This window comes from Erinaceus europaeus, chromosome 4 (genome assembly GCF_950295315.1).
Source record: "Erinaceus europaeus chromosome 4, mEriEur2.1, whole genome shotgun sequence".
Lineage (NCBI taxonomy): Eukaryota > Metazoa > Chordata > Mammalia > Eulipotyphla > Erinaceidae > Erinaceus > Erinaceus europaeus.
This window is the reverse complement of record NC_080165.1, coordinates 74,065,546-74,088,051: the sequence shown is the minus strand read 5'-3', so window position 1 is coordinate 74,088,051 and position 22,506 is coordinate 74,065,546. Positions and strand designations below refer to the sequence as shown.

The 22,506-nt window shown below is 39.4% G+C and overlaps 1 long non-coding RNA gene across 1 annotated transcript in view; it reads left to right on the top strand.

Moving 5' to 3' along the window:
* LOC132538103 (uncharacterized) overlaps positions 1–22,506 on the top strand; it is a 40,851-nt gene continuing 18,345 nt past the window's right edge. The window contains exon 1 of the long non-coding RNA XR_009549509.1: positions 1–818. This is a non-coding gene — a long non-coding RNA (uncharacterized LOC132538103). The remainder of the gene's footprint in view (positions 819–22,506) is intronic.

Here is a 22,506-nt window from a genome sequence, read left to right as displayed (position 1 = left end):
GGCCCGGCGAGAGGAGGTGGAGGTCTGAGGAGGAGCATTGACAGATGCTATCTCGGAGCGGTCACCGCCGTGGGTAAACCCGGGACAGCTTTGGGGAGACGCAGAGGGCTATTATCCACGGCTTTGCACTCCCCCTGCACGATCCCTTCCGCTCGAGGACCTCGCGATTCTGCTCCCACGGCCGGCCGGCCGCCTGCCCGCACACTCGTTCCGGTCCGGGGCCCGGCGTCCAGCTCTGCTGCCCAGCGCGCTCGGTCAAGAATCCTGGGGAACCCGCTCCGCCCCCTGGCTCCCGTACCCTCCAATGATCTCGGCCTGTTCCGTCCAATCAGGTGTCGGAAAAGCCGGCCAGTCCCCGAGACTGTAGCCAATAGAACACGACTCCGGCAACACACCCGCCCTGATCCACTAGGGACAAATTACTCTGTGCTGGGCAATGGGACACTGAGCTAGGCACCCAGGTCAAGTCATTTCCAGCAGGAATTGTGTCACACAGAGAGTGTCCAGGGAGGCCCGGTGCTTAAATTAGTGTGGTATAATCTTAGGTGTTGACAAAAAATGGGAACGTTGAGTGCACTACTTCTATAGATTATCCCAACCCACATGATGAATTTAAAAGTCTTTTCTAGCCGAAGTTCTTACATGAGAGAAAGCAACAAGAGCTTGTTTTAGCATTGTTATCTGTTCAAGTTAAGGCCATTCCTTTCAGAACAATGAGGTGTCTAACTTGATGTAGTTCAGGTTGGTGGATCTTCAGTACTGGGCATTTATTTGCATTCCTTATACGTTTACCCCAACAGCAGACATCTGAACCAGAGGTGAGTTTCCTTTCTATCATCCTCTTAAATACAAATGATCTGTCTGATGGTGGTGGTGACTGTAGTGATGTGTGTGTGTGTGTGTGTGTGTGTGTGTGTTCTTTCTAAAAGAAAACTATTCAAGAATGAAAATATAGAAGCTTTTGAATTCAGGCCAACTATATATTTTACCTTTCATCTATAATAACGTTACACAAACTAGCATTATCTGTGGTAGAACAATATAGCAGGATAGAATATTATATTCTGAGAAAGAGAGGAGGGTGAGGGAGAGGGAGAATGCACTGGAGTTTGAGTAAAGCCTTGGTTATAAGCAAATTTAGTTCTTAGTACCTTGCAAGTATTAGACACACCATATAGTTGTTGGGTTTTTTTTTTCCATTGGCTATGAATAGTATAACTCAACTGTTATTGCCAATATAAAGTTTATAAGCTATACTGAGTTCCCTTTTGACAGTGGGAGCTACACCAGAATGAAAATTAGGGTTAAGGTTAGGAAAAATTAAAAATAAAATTTAGTGGGGCCAGGCGGTAGCACAGCAGGTTAAATGCACATGGCGCGAAGCACAAGGACCCACACAAGGATCTGGGTTAGAGCCCTCAGCTCCCACTCCCCCCCACCCCCCGCAGGGCCATCACTTCACAAGCCATGAAGCAGGTCTGCAGGTGTCTATCTTTTTCTCCACCTCCTCTCTTGATTTCTCTCTGTCCTATCCAACAACAACAATAACAACAGTAACAATAACAACAAGGGCAACAAAATGGGGAAAAAATTACCTCCAGGAGCAGTGGATTCATAGTGCAGGCACCAAGCCCCAATGATAACCCTGGAGGCAAATAATAATAATAATAATAATAAATTTAGTAACATATATTTGTTATTATATATAGCATATTAACATAATTGAATGTGTTAAAATCAAATTGCATTTACTTATCATTCCAATAATTGTCATATTCAGTTTATTTCTACTGGAAATAAACTTTACACTTAACCATTTTTGTACACATGGGACGTATTTCTGCATAAATTATTTGTTTTCCAAACTTTTTTCCAAAGGGTTATCTGTCCCATGTAAATGAAAGAGAGAAAATGAGAGTCTGAATATGTAAAATATATATATACATATATATACATATATATATATATATATATCTTGCATTACCATCTTGTTTTCTTAACTAAAACTTAAATACCTTATTACATTAGACCCAAGGCACATTATTAACCTCTACAAACTGTGTCAATAGATTCAGTTTCTGAATTACCTTAGCAAATTTCTTAATAACTTAACTAGAATGTAAAAGAACAATCTCAGTTCTTTCTGCCTCATCCCAGTACTGTCAGGTCTAACCAGATTGGTCTTTGTTAAGTATTGTTTCCTGGAAGATGCTATGTCAGGTATACTGCAGTCTTAAATTAGTTATTCTTCTCTGATTTTTTGACAAGAAGTTATCAAGGTACTTACCCTCAGCAGCTTACAAATATTTCCTCTGACTCCACTTTTTTTTTTTTCAATGTAACATTTCTTTTTTGGAGCCCATCAATTTTCTCTCAATCTAGATGTGAATGATACTCCTACCTCATAATGCTGGAACAAAGCAACACTTTCATATTTTCCCCTCTTCCTTGTTCATTTACTCTGTCCTTTTTCTTTTTCATCCTTCCCTTTTGTTTTCCCCCAGTGGAGAGGGTATTAGGAGAGAACACAAGAATATTTAGGAAAGCATTTTCTGGATAGAAACAGTTAAGAATTTCTATTCACTAATCTTAACATATCCCTTTAAAATCAAGCATGATGTCAACTTTAATAATTTCCTATATGTAATGTCAAAAAATATATACAAGTTTATATATATATATATATATATATACACACACACACAGATACAATAATGAATGTATCCTATCTATGCCAGTGTGCATAGGTTTATGTGAAAGTTATTGATGCTGGATCAATTTATAGCCATATATATATTCAAGTAATTTTGCAGGCACTTATTAGGGCTTTTCTTAAGGCATTTTCACTTAATTTTCAATGTGGAAAGCAAATGTGCATTTTTAGTGGTATTTTCATGTGCCATTATATAATTTGTTTACTTTGTTCCAAATTATACATATTAGTACAGAAGTTTAATAATTACTTTAAACAAATGTATATATGGTAATATTAGAATGTGAAATTTGCTAAATTTAATTGAACCAGCAGTTGTTATTTCCAAGTAATTATACAGATTTTATTTTCTGGGTGAAAACTGTAAGAGTATTGATCAATATGAATCCAATATGCATGAATCACTGGGTGTATAAGTAAGTGCAAAAGTCAGTAATTGGCCATTTCTTAGAAGTTAATTAATCCAAGCACACACATACTTATTACAGGGAATAAATGTTTCATCAATTTTCTGACATTAATTGTAACTCCTATGTGTCTATTTTGCATTCATGAGTGATAATTTCAAAGGTTTTCATCAATGATTTCATTAGTTTTTCAATATGGACAACTGTCCCTTAGTGAGACAGAGAGCACGAGTACTGGAAAATGTTATGCGTAATATTGCTATTAATAATACAAACTATTGCTATTAATAATACAAACTATTGCTGTCAATTATAAACCATAATCCCCCAATAAAGAAATTAAGGAAATAGACACATAGCACGAGTCCAATGAAAACTTTGGTAGCAATTGTGAGGGGTGGTAGATACAGAATTTTGATAGGGGTGTTAGGTTGAACTATACAAACTAGTAAATCGTTAAGTCATTAATACAAAAATTAAATAAGTAAACAAAAGGGTACAGTTTTAACATATTTATGTTTTTTTGTTAAAGAAATTTTAACTTTGTGAAGCAGTGTTAGAATTTGGAATATGTGTGTCTGTGTGTGTATGAAAAAGAGAGAGAGAGAGGTGGAGAATACCAAAAAATCACTCTTATTAAATGAATAATTTAATTAGAAAGTGTTTAAGATGTGGTTTTTATAAATTGCATCACATAACATATAATAATTTATCATTATATCATTGGGGTGCATTGGATCGACCTTCTCGTGGTGCATCCCGTGAGTACCCATTCATTGGGGAAACTGACGATCCTTCCTAGCTGACTGAATCTACATGGATCCCAGTCACTTTCAAAGCCATTTAACTGGCTACAGAAGAAGGGCAAAAGCTAGAAGAAGAATTATATCATTTTTACATTATAAAGATGTTATTAACTTAAGATTGTTTCATCAATGAGTATAAAATGTAAGGTTTGCAGTTTACGATTCTACTTTCCCTTTGATACACCAAATTCAGTTTATTCATTTTAAGGTAAAGTTATTAGGAATAGGTAATACCTACATAGAAAGAATAGAAAATATTCATACAATTTTTCTATTTCTGATATGGTTGATGTTAACAAAATTCTTTTGTGAATCATAGCATCATATCTACTTTATTCTGTACTTAAAAAGCTTATATTTTCTGTTGTTTTTTTTTTTAAACCTGACCATAGAGAGTTTTATCACTATACCAAGAGTCCTTTTTCTTTTTTTACTAGAGCACTGCTCAGCTCTAGTTTATGGTGGTGCAGGGGATTGAACCTGGGACTTAGGAGCCTAAGCATGAGATTCTCTTTGCATAACCATTATGTTATCTACTGCCACCCCCAAGAGTCGTTTATACACATATGGAGAACACAGCCATTGTAAACAACACTGGTGATGGGTATACCAGAATACCCTCACCAATATATCTTAGGCCATAATCCCAACGGAAAATTTGTTTAGATTCATGAAGTGGTTAGGAGAATTTTTTTTTACTTTTTATGCAGAATTTTAATTTTTTTCTTATCATTTGAAACATTAGAAAGCTCAGAACTAAACATACAGCTTGATTGAGAAAGGTTTTATGAACTAATTCATTGTGATATTTTTATAAGAATAATGTTTACCTTGTCTTGTTTTATTATTTTTATCTGTACATTACTAACTTCTACTCGTATGTATACCCTTTAATTATCTAAAATCCTTTTGTAAATGAGATATATGTACATAATAGCATATTTTGCACTACACATTAATGCTGGGCATGACAGTTGTTTTTTTTCTTAAATAATATATTTTCTTAGGATCTCTGGAGAATATTGTATTATGACTTTGCTCTGTTCTGTGACATACATTTTAATTGTCTTAATTTACAGGTGAAAACAACATTCATCTTTTTGAAACGAGTCACTTATACAAAGCAGATCAATACAGAAGAGGCTCTTAGTGAGGTTCTGCTGTGATAGAAAATAAACTATAGCTGAAATAAATATGAGTTTTTTTTTTTTTAGCTAGTGTGATTAACTGTCCATTTTATAAACTTGATAAAGTAAAAGTGAAGGTACAGCTGAATGACTGAAGGTGGGAGATATAAGAAAAAAGCTGAATAGAGACATTAACAATCTTATTCTGTCTAAAGGGGTGTCAAGTAACTGACTAGAACTTATTAGAGAAGAAACAGACATAAATACCTAATATAATTTAAAATCCAGAAAAGTCTTAAAATGTAAGGTAATTTAGTTATTGAAATTACAGAAGTGTTGAGAGATAGACTGTAGTATGGAAATTCTTTTTATCTGACTGAGGGCCAAACACATAGAGACTGGTAATAGATTAAACACATAAAAATTCAGTTATTTTATTATTTGTCTCTTATTATTTCAAATAATTTAGTATTTAATATTCTAAAGGCATACATGCTTGAAAGAGTTTTCCTACTTTTTTATAAATTCTTTTTTATCTTATTTTTTAGTATTTACTTATTGGATAGAAATAGAAACTGAAAGGGAAGGGGAAGGGTGGGACGGAGGGAGAGAAGGAGAGAGAGAGTGACAGAGAAAGAGCACTACTTCACCACTCATAAAGCTTTCCCCCTTGCATATGGGGACCAGGGGCTTGAACCTGAGTCCTTGTACACTGTAATGTCTGTATTTAACAGGGTGTGCCACCACCCAGCCAAGACTTTTCCTTTTGGGGAGTGTTGCAGTTGGGAATGAGAATGTCTTACTTGATCTTCCAAATAGACCATGAATGTTGTTTTGATGGAAAATGTAAACATTACAAAAAGTTTGAGCAAGAAATTTAATAGCTCACTTAGGCACCCACCTGCCTTGTTATACACACAAGCCTGTTTGAGCCAGCCCGCTAATCTATCTGGAGAAGCCTCAGTGGTGTGAATTATTTTCCTTTCTCTTTTTGTTCCTGCTTCTCTTTACAACTGAAAAATTTGGCCCAAAGTGAAGCTCCAGCAATGACAAAAAATGAGAATAAATATAGGTTGTGATAACACAACTGTATTAGATTTTTCAAATATAAGTAATTTTTTTTAATTTTCTGTGCCAGTGAAAAATAATATTGGGGTTTCTGTGAAATGTTCTGGGAATCTAGTGTGCTGAAATGCAAATATTAATTATATATACATATATTGTATGAAGTCAAATACAGTGGATATGTAGTGATTTTATTTCATTTTGTTCACAAGCAGTTAATGTAGGTTAGTGTGTGTGTGTGTGTGTGTGTGTGTGTGTGTGTGTGTGTGTACTAGAGAATAACGGTGCTTTTGGATCCCACAGATTCTAGTACAGATTCAGATAGGGTGTTTATCACATGCCTGTTTTTTTCTTTTTTTTTTTTTGTTGTTGTTTGTTCTTTTTTTTTCTTTTACAAAGTAATTGTATCATTTAAAACCATTTGACTCAGTGACTGAAAAACTGCATAGGAAATATGTTCAATTGTGAACTTCAGAGCTTGAGAAATCAAAGAAAATTACTGAGAAGATTCAGTGAGATGTTATGAAAGAAATTAGAAATCTGAAAGATAATATTGGGGAACTGACATTTTTGAGCATTGGGGACTCCAGATTTTTCAAATGTAAGTAATTTTTTAATTTTATGTGCCAGTGAAGAAGAATATTGGGGTTTCTGTGAAATGCTTTAGGTGACTAGTGGAATCAGCTTATCTTAGGTAAGAAGGAAATTGGTCTGTTGACCTTGAAGACTATGTTGTAAATATTCAAAGGCAAAGTAAAATATTACAAAAGTCACAGAGAAACTGAAGGAATGTATGAGTATGTGTTTGTGTGTGTAAGAGAAAAGACTTCATAAATGCTTGGTTCACTTGCTATTTAACAAGAGGGAGACTAATTTTTTAAATGAATGTCTGAAGAGATAAAAGGATCATGATAGCAATAAGATCTGCTGTCATAATATAGTATTCAAATATGAAATATGCAGAGTTTTATATTAACATGGACTATGTCATTTGGAAAGAATATTTAGGAGACTAAGCTCTATTTAAAGAATTATCTTGTAGATGATCTTTGCAAAACTATCTCCAATATAAATATATATTTAACTGTTGGATTTTTATTCATTTTTTTCCTATTAGAAAAGAACTTTCACATAAGTAGTACCATTAGAAACTCATAACTTTTCTCTCAGATTAGAAGAAAGTAAGTTGGTGTAGGATTTGGATTTGAAGACACTTTCTGAGCCCTGTCACTTTTAGGTGATTCAATCTGTCCACTAATTTCTATAGGTCTATAAATGAGGAAGATAATAATTATAGATGCTGTATCTTCATCATTTACTGTAAAACAGAGCAGTTAAATTGTTTGACTATGCTTTGCAGATCATTAAATCAATTTCCAATTTTCTTATTAGCATAGTCTCTACTATGACACTGTGTTATAAAGAATCTTCAATCCATAAAACATAAAGCTTTTGGTCATAGGACCATATAAGGACCACACCCAGACCCCTATAATAATAAAGGTGTTGGCTTTTCTACTATTAAGGGAAAAACCTATGGCTGACCCCCCTCCCCACTGTGACCCTTGGCCATGACTGTCCTGCCCTGCTGATATGACCTCCTGGGGGCTATTATGATGGGGACCAACCAGAAACATAAAAAGTGCAGCCTGAGCTAGGTTTCTTGTCCATATGCCCTGGAAGCTCTTGGTAGTGATCTGTGGCAGACTCCCTAGCTAGCTTTACACATTGCCTCACATGCACACTTTTCATTCTTGACCTTACTCTCAGTTCAATCTTTGATTCTCTCCCTGCACCTTACCCACCATTCACTCCCATCTCCCTCATCCCTCATCCCTCACTTTCTTCTCTTTCCCCTCTCTCATACTTTACTTGTCCCCCATATTCTCTCCTCTTTTCTATCTTCCCCTCCCCCTTCTGCACCCTCTCCTTTAGTAATATAACATAGTCTTAGTGTATTATAAGAGTAGGAGTTAAGTTAGTTGTTGCTTGTTGTTTTTACATAGTTGATACACAGTTTAGAGTTCCTAGTCAGTCTATAGTTAGCATAGACAGGTCTTTTTAAAAAAATTTATTTATAAAATGGAAATAATGATCTCAATCTAATCAATGCAACAAGTACCACCAGCATACTTCACTTCAGACTGTGTCTAGAGACATCAGGCATGGAATGTCAATCCTTCAGTCTCATTACCTGGGTGAGATCTTTCATTTCATAGGATTCTATAATTCCATTCCAGGTGGTTCACTTCCCAACGAAGTCTCAAAACCTAGATATAGACCAGGTCCCATGATATAGGACATATGTTCACATGTATCCATAAATTAGGGCAAAATATATATCTGAAAGCAAAAGTACACAATAGTCTACAGTGAGTCAGTATGAACCTTGCCCTCAACTTGGATCAACAAAGGTAGAGAATGTTCCATCCTCTGAAGGGCGGCTGGACTCTATGCTACACCTGAGGAAGATGGGCCCTGATATTGAGGCAGCTTGGAATGTTCCTACTGATGACCACAGAATCTGAGATCAGTTCTACAGGGATGCAGAGGTCACATAGGCTCGTAAGCTGAATCTGGGCCCCAGATCACATCAAATCAAGGGGTTTATAGTCAACAATATTTATACACCTTTCCCATATTTGGGAGCTTTTTCCAGACATGACATCATCTCCCCAGGCAATAACTTGGATCTACCTGCATATCAGATTTCAAGCTCAGGAGAAAAAAAAACTAGTACAGTCACAGACCCTTTGGAATATAACTAAAATATGCCTACTAACTATCTACAGAATGGAGACCCCCCAACTCTTCATCTGCATTACTCCAGCCTTTAGGTTCTTGATTAGTCAACAACTTGTTTGGCTTTATATGTTAACTCTCTTTTCAGCCACCACATTCCAGATGCTAGCATGATGCCAACCAGACATCCCTGGACAGATGACCCCACCAATGTGTCCTGGAGCTCTGATTCCCCAGAATCCCACTCCACTACAGAAAGAGAGAGGCAGGTTGGGAGTATGGACCAAGCTGTCAATGCCAATGTTCAGCAAGAAGCAATTATAGAAGCCGGACTTTCCACTTTTGCACCCCATAATGATCTTGGGTCCATACTCCCAGAGGGTTAAAGAATAGGAAAGGTATCAAGGGATGGTATGGGACATGGAGTGCTGGTGGTGGGAACTGTGTGGAGTTGTACTCCTCTTATCCTATGGTTTTGTCAGTGTTTCCTTTATATAAATAAATAATAAAAAAATAAAAATGGAGATATAGTAAAGAAAATAGAATAAAAGGGGTATATTCCCACACAATTCCCACTAACAGAACTCTGTATCCCATCCCCTCCCTTGATGGCTTTCCTATTCTTTTTTTTTTTTAATTTAAGAAAGGATTAATTAACAAAACCATAGGGTAGGAGGGGTACAATTCCACACAATTCCCACCACCGAATCTCCATATCCCACCCTTTCCCCTGATAGCTTTCCCATTCTCTATCCCTCTGGGAGCATAGACCCAAGGTCATTGTGGGTTGCAGAAGGTAGAAGGTCTGGCTTCTGTAATTGCTTCCCCGCTGAACATGGGCGTTGACTGGTAGGTCCATGCTTCCAGTCTGCCTCTCTCTTTCCCTAGTAGGGTGTGTCTCTGGGGAAGCGGAGCTCCAGGAAACATTAGTGGGGTCTTCAGTCTAGGGATGCCTAGCTGGCATCCTGATGACATCTGGAACCTGGTGAAATTTGGTCAGGTCCTGCTTTTAGTTTCCCTTTCAGATCTTCTTCCTCAACTTCTGTTGATGAGTGGGATCATCCCATACTCATCTTTATCTTTCTGACTTAGCTCACTTAACATAATTCCTTCTAGCTCTGTCCAAGATGGGTCAGAGAAGGTGGGTTCATTGCTCTTGATAGCTGCATAGTATTCCATTGTGTATATATATATATACCACAGCTTTCTCAGCCACTCATCTGTTGTTGGACACCTGGGTTGCTTCCAGGTTTTAGCTATTATGAATTGTGCTGCTATGAACATAGGAGTACACACCTCTTTTTGGTTGGGTGTTATGGAGTCCTTGGGTATAACCCCAGGAGAGGAATTACTGGATCATATGGAAGGTCCATGTCTAGCCTTGTGAGAGTTTTCCAGACTGCTCTCCACAGAGGCTGTACCAATTCACATTCCAAACCGGCAATGTAAAAGGGTTCGTCTGACCCACAACCTCTCCAGCATTTGTTGCTGCTGTCCTTTTTGATGTATGCCATTCTTACAGGAGTGAGGTGGTATCTTAGTGTTGTCTTAATTTGCATTTCTCTGACAATAAGTGACCTAGAGCAGTTTTTCATATGTTTGTTAGCCTTTTGGATCTCCTGTGAGGTGAATGTTTTGTTCATATTCTCTGCCCATTTTTCGATGGGGTCATTTGCTTTTTTGTTGCTAAGTTTGCTGAGCTCTTTATATATCTTGGTGATTAGTTTCTTGTCTGATGTATGGCATGTGAAGATCTTCTCCCATTCTGTGAAGGGTCTCTCTGTTTGTGTGATAGTTTCTTTGGATGTGCAGAAGCTTTTCAATTTGATGTAGTCCCATAGTTTGTTTCTGCTTTAATCTTCCTTGCAATTGGGTTTGATTCATCAAAGATGTCCTTGAGGTGTAGGTGGAAAACTGTTTTACCAATGTGTTCCTCTAAGTATTTGATTGTTTTTGGTCTGAAATCCAGGTCTTTGATCCATTTGGAGTTGATTTTTGTTTCTGGTGAGATAAAGTGGTTCAATTTTATTCTTCTGCATGTTACAACCCAGTTTTCCCAGTACCATTTATTGAAGAGAGCCTTCTTTTCAATTTAATCCATTGGGCTCCCAAATCAAAGATTAGATGTCCATAGGTGTGGGGATTTATTTCTGGGCTTTCAATTCTGTTGCACTGGTCTGTGTGCCTATTTTTGTTCTAGTACCATGCTGTTTTGATGATGGTGGCTTTATAATATAGTTTCAGGTCTGGGAGATTGATGCCTCCATTTCTGTTTCTTTTCCTCAAGATGGTTTTGGCAATTCTAGGTGTTTTCAGCTTCCGGATAAATGATTGTAGTGTTTTTTCTATTCTCTTAAAGAAGCTTGGTGGAACTTTGATGGGCATTGCATTAAATTTGTATATGGCTCTGGGGAGAATATTCATTTTGATGATATTTATTCTTCCAATCCATGAGCATGGGATATCTTTCCATTTCTTGGTATCAGTTTCTATTTCCTTGAGTAGCGACTCAAAGTTTTCAGTATATAAGTCTTTCACTTCTTTGGTCAGCTTTACTCCTAGGTATTTGATTGATTTTGCTGAAACAGTAAATGGGAGTGATTTCTGGATGTCTTCTTCTTCAGATTTAGTGTTTGCATAAAGAAATGCCACCGATTTTTGTACACTGATTTTGTAGCCTGATACCTTGCTATATTGCCTAATAACTTCCAGTAGTTTTCTGCTGGATTCTTTAGATTTTTCTATGTATATTATCATATCATCTGCAAATAGTGAGAGCTTAACTTCTTCCCTTCTAATCTGTATTCCTTTGATTTCTTTCTCTTGCCTGATTGCTATGGCAAGAACTTCCAATACTATGTTGAAGAGTAATGGTGACAGTGGACAGCCCTGTCTAGTCCCTGATCTGAGGGGGAATGCTTTCAGCTTCTGTCCATTGAGTTTGATGTTGGCTGTAGGTTTGCTATATATAGACTCCATTATCTTGAGGAATTTCCCATCTATTCCCATTTTTTGTAGAGTTTTGAGCATGAATGGGTGTTGGATTTTGTCAAAGGCTTTCTTCTGCATCTATTGAGATAATCATGTGATTTTTGGCTTTGCTTTGATTGATGTGGTGAATGACATTGATTGACTTAAGGATGTTGAACCAGCCGTGCATTCCTGGGATGAATCCCACTTGGTCGTGATGAACAATCTTTTTGATATGTTGCTGTATCCGGTTGGCCAAGATTTTGTTTAATATTTTGGCATCTGTGTTCATCAGAGATATTGGTCTGTAGTTTTCCTTTTTTGTTCTGTCCCTATCAGCTTTTGGTATCAGGGTGATGTTGGCTTCATAGAAGGTGGAAGGGAGTATTCCTGTTTCTTCAATCTTATGGAAAAACTTAAGAAGTATGGGTACTAACTGTTTCCTGAAAGTTTTGTAGAATTCATTTTTGAAGCCATCTGGTCCAGGACTTTTGTTGTTGGGAAGGTTCTTAATAACGATTTAATTTCTTTGTCTGTGATTGGTGCATTTAGATTTTGTAGTTCTTGGTTCAGTTTTGGAAGGGCATATGTTTCTAGGAATTGTTCCATTTCTTCCAGATTCTCTAGCTTGGTGGCATATAGTTCTTTATAGAAGTTTCGCAGGATTCTCTGGATTTCTGTAGTGTCAGTTGTGATATCTCCTCCATTGTTTACAATTCTATGAATCTGAGTCTTCTCTCTTTTTTGTTTGGTGAGTCTGGCTAGGGTTTGTCAATTTTGTTTAATCTTTCAAAGAACCAACATTTGGCTTCATTGGTCTTTTGTATGGTTCTTTTATTTTTGATGTTGTTTATTTCTGCTCTAACTTTAGTGATTTCTGTCCTTCTGGATGCTTTAGGGTTCCTTTTTTCCTCTTCCTCTAAGTCCTTGAGGTGTGCAGTAAGGTCGTTCATTTGAGCTTCTTCTTGGTGTTTAATATGTGATTGTATGGCTATAAGTTTCCCTCTCAGTACTGCTTTAGCTGTGTCCCAAATATTTTGATAGGTTGTGTCTTCATTTTCATTAGTTTCCAGGAACATTTGAATTTCCTGCTTGAGTGAGACTCTGACCCAGTGGTTCTTAAGGAGTATGTTGTTTAGTTTCCAAATTCTGTGACTTTAATAATTGTCTGTTTGTTGTTAAATGTTAGTTTTACTCCACTGTGGTCTGAGAAGATACTTGGGATGATTTCAATGTTCTTGAATTTATTGATTCTGTCTTTGTGGCCTAACATGTGGTCTATCCTTGAGTATGTGTTATGTGGATTTGAAACGAAGGTGTATTCCAGTTTTTTGGGGTGAAGGAGTCTGAAAAAGTCCAAGAGGTCTAGTCTGTCAATCTCTTCATTCAATTCTCTTGTATCTTTGTTGGTTCTCTGGATCATTGAGCTGTCTAAGTGTGAGAGTGGGTTATTGAAGTCTCCCACTATTATTGTATTACTATTGATGTATTTTTGAAATTCTTTCAGTAAGTGGTCCCTCATTGGGTGCATAGATGTTAATGATTGTTAAGTCTTTTCCGCTGAATGATCCTCTAATCATTATGTAATGTCCTTGCCTATCTTTTAATACTTTATTTTATTTAAAATCTATCGTGTCTGAGATGAGAATGGCTGTTCATGCCCTTTTTTGTGGTCCGTTAGCCTGTATGATAGTTTTCCATCCTTTCACTTTAAGTCTGTGTTTATCTTGTTCTGACATATGGGATTCTTGCAAGCAGCATATGTTTGGATTATGTTTTCTGATCCATCCCCAACTCTGTGCCTTTTGATGGGTGAGTTTAAGCCATTGACATTTATTGATATTATGGATTTAATGTATTGTAGTGCCATTGTTGAAAAAAAATTTTTTTTTGTTTGCTCTGATATAGTTCCAGGATTGTAGTGCTGTTCTTGTTTATAAGAGGTCTTTTAGAACCTCTTTCAGGGCCGGTTTGGTGATGGTTGCCTCCTTTAACTGTTGTTTGTCTAAGAAGGTTTTGATCCCTCCATGTTGTTTGAATGAAAGTCTAGCAGGATATATTATCCTTGTTTGAAACCCTTTTTCATTTAGGGCTTGATAGATATCTTGCCATTCTCTTCTGGCTTTTAGAGTTTGAGTGGAGAAGTCTGCAGATAATCTTATGGGTTTTCCCTTGTATGTGACTTTTTGTTTCTCTCTTGTAGCCTTTAGGATCCTTTCTTTATCCTTACTTCTTCTCATTGTGACTATGATGTGTCTTGGTGTCTTCAGGTCTGGGTTGATTCTGTTTGGAAGTCTCTGGGCCTCTTGAATCTTGATGTCCTTTCTGTTATTCAGGTCTGGAAAGTTTTCTTCTATTATTTCCTCTAGAATGGTTGCTTCCCCTTCCTCTCTTTCTTCCTCTGGCAGGCCAATTATACGAATGTTACTTCTTTGAGATCATCCCATATGTCTCTGTTGTTGTTTTCAGTGTCTCTCAATCTCTTTTTAAGCTCTGTCACCTCTTTCTTAGTTTTCTCTAACTCATCCTCTGTCTGACTAATTCTGTTTTCTGCTTCTGTTAGTCTGCTTTCCCTTTCCTCAGCTTCTTTCTTCATTACAGCTGTTTCATCTTTCAGTTCTCTAATTGCCTCAAGATAATCAGTATTTTCCTTAGGGGTCTCAACTGTTGTTTCCCTAATACTGCCATTCCTTTCCTCCAATGTTGTTTTCATTTCTGTGATTAATAAGTTTATTATTGCTTGCATACTTTTCTTATTTATGGTTACTGCTGGCTGATTGGTAGTTTCTTCTGGGATCTTGTCTTCATTCATTGGAGTAGCAGTTTTATTTGTTTTTGATCTACCCATTTTTTTGATTTATGTGTTTCTTTTTTTTATGCTCTGTTGTTCTTCAGCTGTTGTGTCTTGAGTACAAGCAACACTGTGCTAAATACCTTTATGACAATTGCACTCACCAACCTCAGGAATTACAGTAGCAACTGAAGCAAGTATTGAAGCAGTTTAATCACTACCAGTTAGCCTAACAATTTCTCCAGTCCGTGAAAAAATACTAATCAAATCCCAGTGAAGAAGAAAGAGAAAAGAAAGAAGGGTTAGCAACAATAGACAGTTATGCAAATCTACTATCCACTGTATATTCTAGGGGTGAAAAATGGGAAATGGAACTAGAGCAGAGATACACACATAGAGAGTCCACTCTGAGTCAGATTTCTTCCCCAAAATAATTCACAAATTCAGAAAGGCAAAGAAGAAGGAAGAAGTATATGACAAGATTATAAAAAATGAGGCAAGTGAGAGAAAAGGGAAAAAATAAGAAAAAGAGGTGTTATTAAAGAGCAGTGAAAGGAAAGGGTTTTTTTATTACCTTGTTTTTAATTTAATTTTTTTAATTAGCTAGGAGAAGGAGGGAGGGGAGAGTCTGTAGAGGAGGTAGGAGTAAGGAGACAAGTTCCTCCCATAATTGATAAGATGCCCACTACCCTAAGAGTTAATTCTGGTCAACCTAAAGGGGGTTAAGATATATGCCTTCATATAATATTAATAATAAAATAGAACAGGGTAAAAAAACAAACAACCCTATCCCAGATTACCTCAAACCTCGTGATCAGAGGTAGCTGATTGTTAAGAATGAGAAAAAAAAAACAAAAAAAACCCTCAGGACTAGACAAGAATAGCTGAAATAGACAGTTATGCAAATCTATTATCCACTGTATATTCTAGGGTTGGCTAAAGGAGGAAAGGAAGTTGAGCAGAGACACTTGCAGTGAGTGTCCACAGTGAGTCAGAATTCTTCCCCAAAATAATTCCCAAATGTGTATCCGTGAATTCAAAAAAGCACACTGTTTGGTGGTGTGTGGGTTGGGGCCTGTGGCTTTGGAAGCTGTAGGATTAAGGAAGAAAGGATGACAAGAATGAGAAAAAAAAGAAAGAGAGAGAAAAATGAAAAAGACAAGAAAAAGAACAGTCATAAAAGAGCGGTGAAAGGAAAGAGTTTTTTTATTTATTTATTTTCAATTATTTAATTAGCTATGCGGGGTGAGGTGGGGAGGGGTTGGCTACTTAGAAAGAAAAAAGGCCAGAGGTTTTAGAAGGGTATAGACTTAGAATGAATGATACTCCCTGGAGGGATAGGAATTTGGTAAAGACAGAAGCTCAGTAGGGGAGCCTGCTAGGAGCTGGTCCCCAGGGAATGGTTATGGGGGGGGGTAAAGGGGAGGAGGTGTGCTTAATAATTAAAAGGAAAAAAATTTTTTCCCTTTTTATCTAATCTATTTCTTAACCCAAATTAAGTTATAGTCACCTCCTTGGTGTCACCGGTAGGACCCCTTATTGACTGGCCTACTAAAGGCAGAAAATCCTACTGTTTCCAGAAGATGTGGTCAGAGCTCAAGCCACTAACAACTTCTCAGTCTGCCATCTTCCGGGAACCCCCCTGATGGCTTTCCTATTCTTTTCTTCTGTCAGTATGGACCCAGGATCATTATTGCAGATGAAGATTTGGGGTCTCAGGTATATTCCAAGGGGTCCGTGACTTTACTAGTTTTTGCCTGAGCCTGACATCTAATATACAGGTGACCTAAGTTATTGTCTGCAGAGATGGTGTTATCGTTGAAAAAAGGACTAGAAAGCTGGATCAGGGAAGAGAGTAGTTCCCAAATATGGGAAAAGTATATAAATATTGTTAAGTAATCCCCATAGGTTTGATCTACGGTCCATAGTTGGGTAGTATGCCAGCTCCCCTGGCTTAAAGCTTCTGTCTCTAATCCTGCTTAACTAAGCACCGGCATGCCTGCAGGGCATTGGTTTGATCCCACTTAAAGCTGTGGTCAATTTACATAAGCCACTGTTAACTAAGCACCACCCTCCCTCCAGGGCATTGGTTTAATCTCCACTGGTTCATGATGTCTTTTTTCTCCACCCCCTCTCCTAGTACACCCTGATCTCCATCACTGTCTTTTAGCTCCCCCCTCTCTACATCACACCCTGTTTCCACCCTACTTGGCTAGTATATATACAAGTTGCTTTTCTGAGTAGAACACTTGAAATTGCTTTCCGGTTCTGAGAGTTCCAGAGTGTTTCTCCTGCGATGTTACCTCGGCATGAGTTCCTGATCCCTCTCCAATGCAGCAGTCTAAATTAGCTCCAGTTGAGTTCTCTCCAACCCAGAGAGCACTTGCTCGGGAAGAAGCACCCTCAGGCTATCCCGGCACATAGTCAGTACAGGAACCTATGTAACTTCTGCTTCCCTGTAGGTCTTATCCATCTACAGGTCTTATGGTCCTTCATAAGACCTTTCCAGTAAGAGAGGGCATGGTCATAGAAAGCTTTTGTGTCTTGGACATCATTGGGGCCAGCAGCTTCTGTCATAATGCTGGCCCAGAGTCTCTGCAGTGGAGAGGAAGTTTTGATCAAGATGATGAAGAAACAGCACCTCAGACCTGGAACTGACACACCAGGAGCACATCATAATGCAAGGTTTGATCCATCCTAACATCATGCCACTGGCATGATTGAGATGGAATCAGGCTGCTCCTAGTCATGCTCTATGTGAAGGGGGAAACCTCGGGCAGTAAACTATTTCAGAATGGCCCCCTGAGGGAGGAGGAGGGCAGATGTGTGTTCTGCCAGCTGGTGTCAGCTATGTAATATTGTCACTTCAAAGGGATCACTCATAGAGACTGAAGCCCACGAACATTCTCCTAGAGATCCTGGACAAGGTCTCAAGATCACAGACTTTGCTCTGAGTGTCAATTTTCCACATAAGCCAATGGAAAACATGTATGGCATGATAGCCTGGATGCTACCTGAGGTAATGATGTGGAGGGGTACCTATGGGCCTGGGGGTGGACAAATGAAACCTGCGATGGTGCTCTACAAGATGGTAAAATGACATCTGCCACCTGACCTATGAGAATCCAGGAATTCATTCAGAAAGAAGTGAAGGCTCTCCCCTGAGACTGCGTGCTCAACTTTGATCAAGGAGTGAAGTGGGTGGTTGTTGGGTAGTATGCCACCTCCCCCTGGCTTCTGCTTAACCATATGCCTATATAGGGATTTACTGATCCCATTCAAAGGTTTGGTCTATTTACATAAATCACTTTTACATTTACATAAAGCACTTCCTCCAGGGCATTGGTGGTTCAGTGATAGGATTCTCGCCTGCTCTGCCCCCTCTTTGTCACACTCTGATTTTCACCAGTCACTTTTCTCTCCACCCTCTCTATGTCACATCCTGTTTCCACCCTACTTCACAAGTATATATAAAGACAGCATTGTGAGTTTTACAGTACCTTTAGTTTAGCTCAGCTCGGCTTAGATTGCGCTACGTCCTGCATGAATAAAGAGATACTGCCTACAGCTCAACCATGAGTCCCTGGTCGTCTGTTACCCGCCCGTGAAGCCAGCCCATTGAAAACAACATAACCCGTCAAAAACAACATATGGCGCCTACAACGTGGGACCGGACCTGTGCAACTCCCAGATAAGTGAAGACTTTGCCTACCTATGCACTATGGTCTTCTCTTCTACTTACGAAGAGGTTTTCCAAAGCCTCTAGTGTTTCATTATGAGACAGTTTCTCTGTCTCTGGAACATTTTACTCTGGGCCACACTTCGGTTCCCTGACCGGGAACTTTGGTTTCTTATGACCGGGATCATAGAGCTTGGGAGATGCACGGAGATTTCTCCTTGGACTTTCTGGATTCCCTCTCCCATGTTTCCTGAGGAAAAGGACTACATTTTGCTCCGGGCCACAGTTTGGTTCTTTATGACTGTGATCGTAGACCTTGGGATATGCATGGGGATTTCCACTGGGACTTTCTGGACTTCTTCTCGAATGTTTCCCATGGAGAAGGACTACTCTAATTTGAAGAACATTCTCGAGTACCCTGGCAGTTCCCAAGTATGGAGACACGTGGTTAGTTCTACTCTCCTAATTGGATTCTTTCTTCGATGGGAAGACGCTTTTAAAAATGGGTGCCTGAAGCAATCCAGCAGGAACAGTCAGAAGCACCCTAAATGGATTTTGAGGAGCTTTTTGGACTAGGACGCCCTCCGGGGATTCTTAATCCTACATGGTGAGATCTTGATAATCTGGTTCAAGTTGCGTTTCATAAGAGAATGATTTGAATGACTGAATTTTTGTTTGACATTGACTTAAAAAAAATGCTGGATGCAGCCATGATTTCTAGAGACATCCAGAAACAATCCAAAAAATTGTTTTTTCCTCCTTTGATTTCTTTTTTTATCTTGGCATAAATCTGAAATGTTTAATCCTCAAAATGGTATGAGTTATGGGTGGGGCAGATAGTGCAATGATTATGTTAATTATTCTCATGCCTGAGGCTTTTAACCGTGGTTCTTCTGTTTACCTTTCCACATTTTATTGAGTTTAAACTGTTTAAACAACCTTAAAATCATACTAGAAACGACTTCCAATTATAATGGAGTTATCAATTATAGTAAACTTCTAATCTGCTACAAGTTTTGTTTGACAAGTAAGTGAATTTCAGCTGTCAAAGTCTTCACATGAAAAAGCATCTACTCAAATGGAATTCCTGGAAATCCATTTGGATCCTGTTCTCTGACATCGCCCCCGGAAACCAATGATGAGACCTGGCACGTCCTGAAGAAACAGATTCACAGACTCCAAAGATCACTCTCTACAGAAAAGCAGAATTCTGGTGGCCGACACTCCCCATCGAGACAGACATGCAGCGTTTCATCCTCTGGCATTTTCTTCTGTGGTCAGCTACTTTGAACTGACACCTCCATAGGACTTACTGGTACATGCTGCTGTGTTTTTCAAAGACTAACTTCAGCCAATTGCCTTGAGACTTTATAGACCATGTCCCCTCGCCTGCAGGCTCTGTCCCAGAGGCAGAAAACTCCCCCTCCTTATTAGGTTATGCCCACAGAGGCATGAAGCGCCCCAAGAGGCAAGAGATGCCCACAGAGGCAGGAAACGCCCTTTGAGGCAAGAGATGCCCCCAGAGGCATGAAGCATTCCCAGAGGCAAAAAATGCCATTTCGCCTGCTAGGCCTTGCCCTTTGAGGCAAGAAACGTTCCCCTTGACATCACATTGGTTATTGCTGCTCGCCTATTTTGTTTTCCATGTCTTATGCCAGTTCTTTTGAAAATGCCTGTACAATATATGTTTCTGTTCACCCCACAATGGCCATTAGTTAAAAAGAAAGGGGGAATTGTTGGTATGCATGAGACCCCTTCTGTTTCATTTGGTTTAAATCCCCCCTGCTTAACACTATTCTATTTACATAACCACTTCATTCTATTTACATAACCACTGTTAACAAGTTCCACCCTCCCTCCAGGGCATTTGTGGTTCCGTGATAGGATTCTCGCCTAATCTGCCCCCTCTTTGTCACACTCTGATTTTCACCAGTCACTTTTCTCTCCACCCTCTCTATGTCACATCCTGTTTCCACCTTACTTGGCAAGTATATATAAAGACAGCATTGTGAGTTTTACTTTACCTAGAGTTTAGCTTAGCTTGGCTGCATCCTGCATGAATAAAGAGATACTGCCTACAGCTCAACCATGAGTCCCTGGTCGTCTGCTACCCACCCGTGAAGCCAGCCTGGAGAAAACAACATAACCCGTCGAAAACAACAGGTGGTGACACATCATGTGTCACCCATGAGTTACCAAGGACCCTGGGCCAACAGAGGTCTACATGGAACTCAACCCCTCCTGTGAGCCTGCACCAGCTGAGCAGCCCATCTCTCTCAGTCATCCATGGAGGAGGAACTTCCCCATGAGCCCTAGGTACCAGCTCCTTGGAGGAGAACAAGACCTGGGAGCCTGGCAACCACTGGCAGTGCTCCAGTATCCCTGCCGGCCTAGCATGGGGGTGCCTCTTCCTGGTCTCGTACTCTGGGTTGGAGAGAACTCTACCAGAGCCAATCTGGGCTGCTACTCACTCAGCGATGTGAGAGAGATGACTCAGGAACCAAACACATAGCAGTGAGGTACTGCAATTTCTTTATTGATCAGAGAGCCAAAGCTTTTAAAGGGCAGATCAGGAAGTGGCAAGCCAGAAACAGAAATGGCTAGGAAAGCGATGGAGAAAGGCAAAAGGGGCTGTGAAGGTAGGAACTTCCTTGGCAACTGTTGTGAGAATTTTAACTGGTAGGATTAATAATACCCTGCAGGCAGGGAGGATCTTGAGGGTAGAAAAAGATAGATCAAAGGAATAGAATAGGTGGGGATCTTTCAGGCAAAACAATGGTTATGTAGATAGGCCATAGTATCAAGAATGCAGGGTGCTTTGTGAGGCTCTTCACAATTTCCCAACATATCCCTGTCATTACATCCACCTCTATACTTGCAACCCAACTGGGGCCTCCCAACACAACAAACAGCAGCTTCACTGGCTCTGTCCCCTCCACCAAAGCTACCCTGGGTCTCAGGGAGAAGAACTGTCCCTCCTCCAGCCAGGGCCTAGTGGCCAGCAGTACCCCCTTCACCTGGATCCCCATCTGCCATGGCTGGTAAACCACCTCCTGTGGTTATGTAGCTGCCATGCCTCCCCTCCACACACACAGGTAGGGGGATGCATGTCCACCTGGCCAGGACATGAGGACACATAGCCCTCTGAGTGCCTGGTGGTTGCTGAACACTGAGATATGAGCCCTGCATCCAGCTGAACCCAGGGACTCTGCTTCTACAGTGCTGCTCCTGCCTGTGGGTGTGAACAGTCTGAGGCTGAAGACCTTCATATCTGATGGGGTGAGACCCAGAAACTGAAATTGTTGGTATGCATGAGACCCCTTCTGTTTCATTTGGTTTAAATCCCCCCTGCTTAACACTATTCTATTTACACGACCACTTCATTCTATTTACATAACCGCTGTTAACAAGCATCTCCCTCCAGGGCATTGGTTCAGTCCTCACTGTTTCATGATATGTTTTTGCTCCACCCCCCCTCCTTGTCACACCCTGATCCCTTCTTTGTCACACACTGATTTTCACCAGTCACTTTTCTCTCCACCCTCTCTATGTCACATCCTGTTTCCACCCTACTTAGGAAGTATATATAAAGACAGCATTGTGAGTTTTACAGTACTGTACTTTGAGTTTAACTTAGCTCATCTTAGATTGTGCTGCATCCTGCATGAATAAAGAGATACTGCCTACAGCTCAACCATGAGTCCCTGGTCATCTGTTACCCACCCGTGAAGCCAGCCCGGTGAAAACAACTTAACCCATTGAAAACAACATGAAATAAAACATGATAATGGGAGAGACAGAGAGAAAGAGAGAGAGAGAGAGAGAATGGAAAGAATGATTGAGATGAGTCTTCTGTTGCCCAATGGATAAGGTTTGGTGCATGGCCCCCAGTTCTAGGTCTTCTAATTATTCATAAATATTTGGTCCACAACTTTTCTTTATGATTTGAACTATGTTGATTAAACTAACAGAATAGTATTGTGGTATTTTTAGATTGAAATTACTTGCTCCATATTAGGACCTTTCCAATTGATTGAGGACTTGGTTCTTCACCACTCTCAGGGGCTATCCAGAATCCTAGAGGAAAATCCAGAAACCACAGCATAGGGTAAAAAACTCTGCATGGAAAATAACACAAGAAACTCTTTTGCTGGGGGTTGGGTGGTGGCACACCTGGTTGAATGCACATGTTACAGTGCTCAAGGA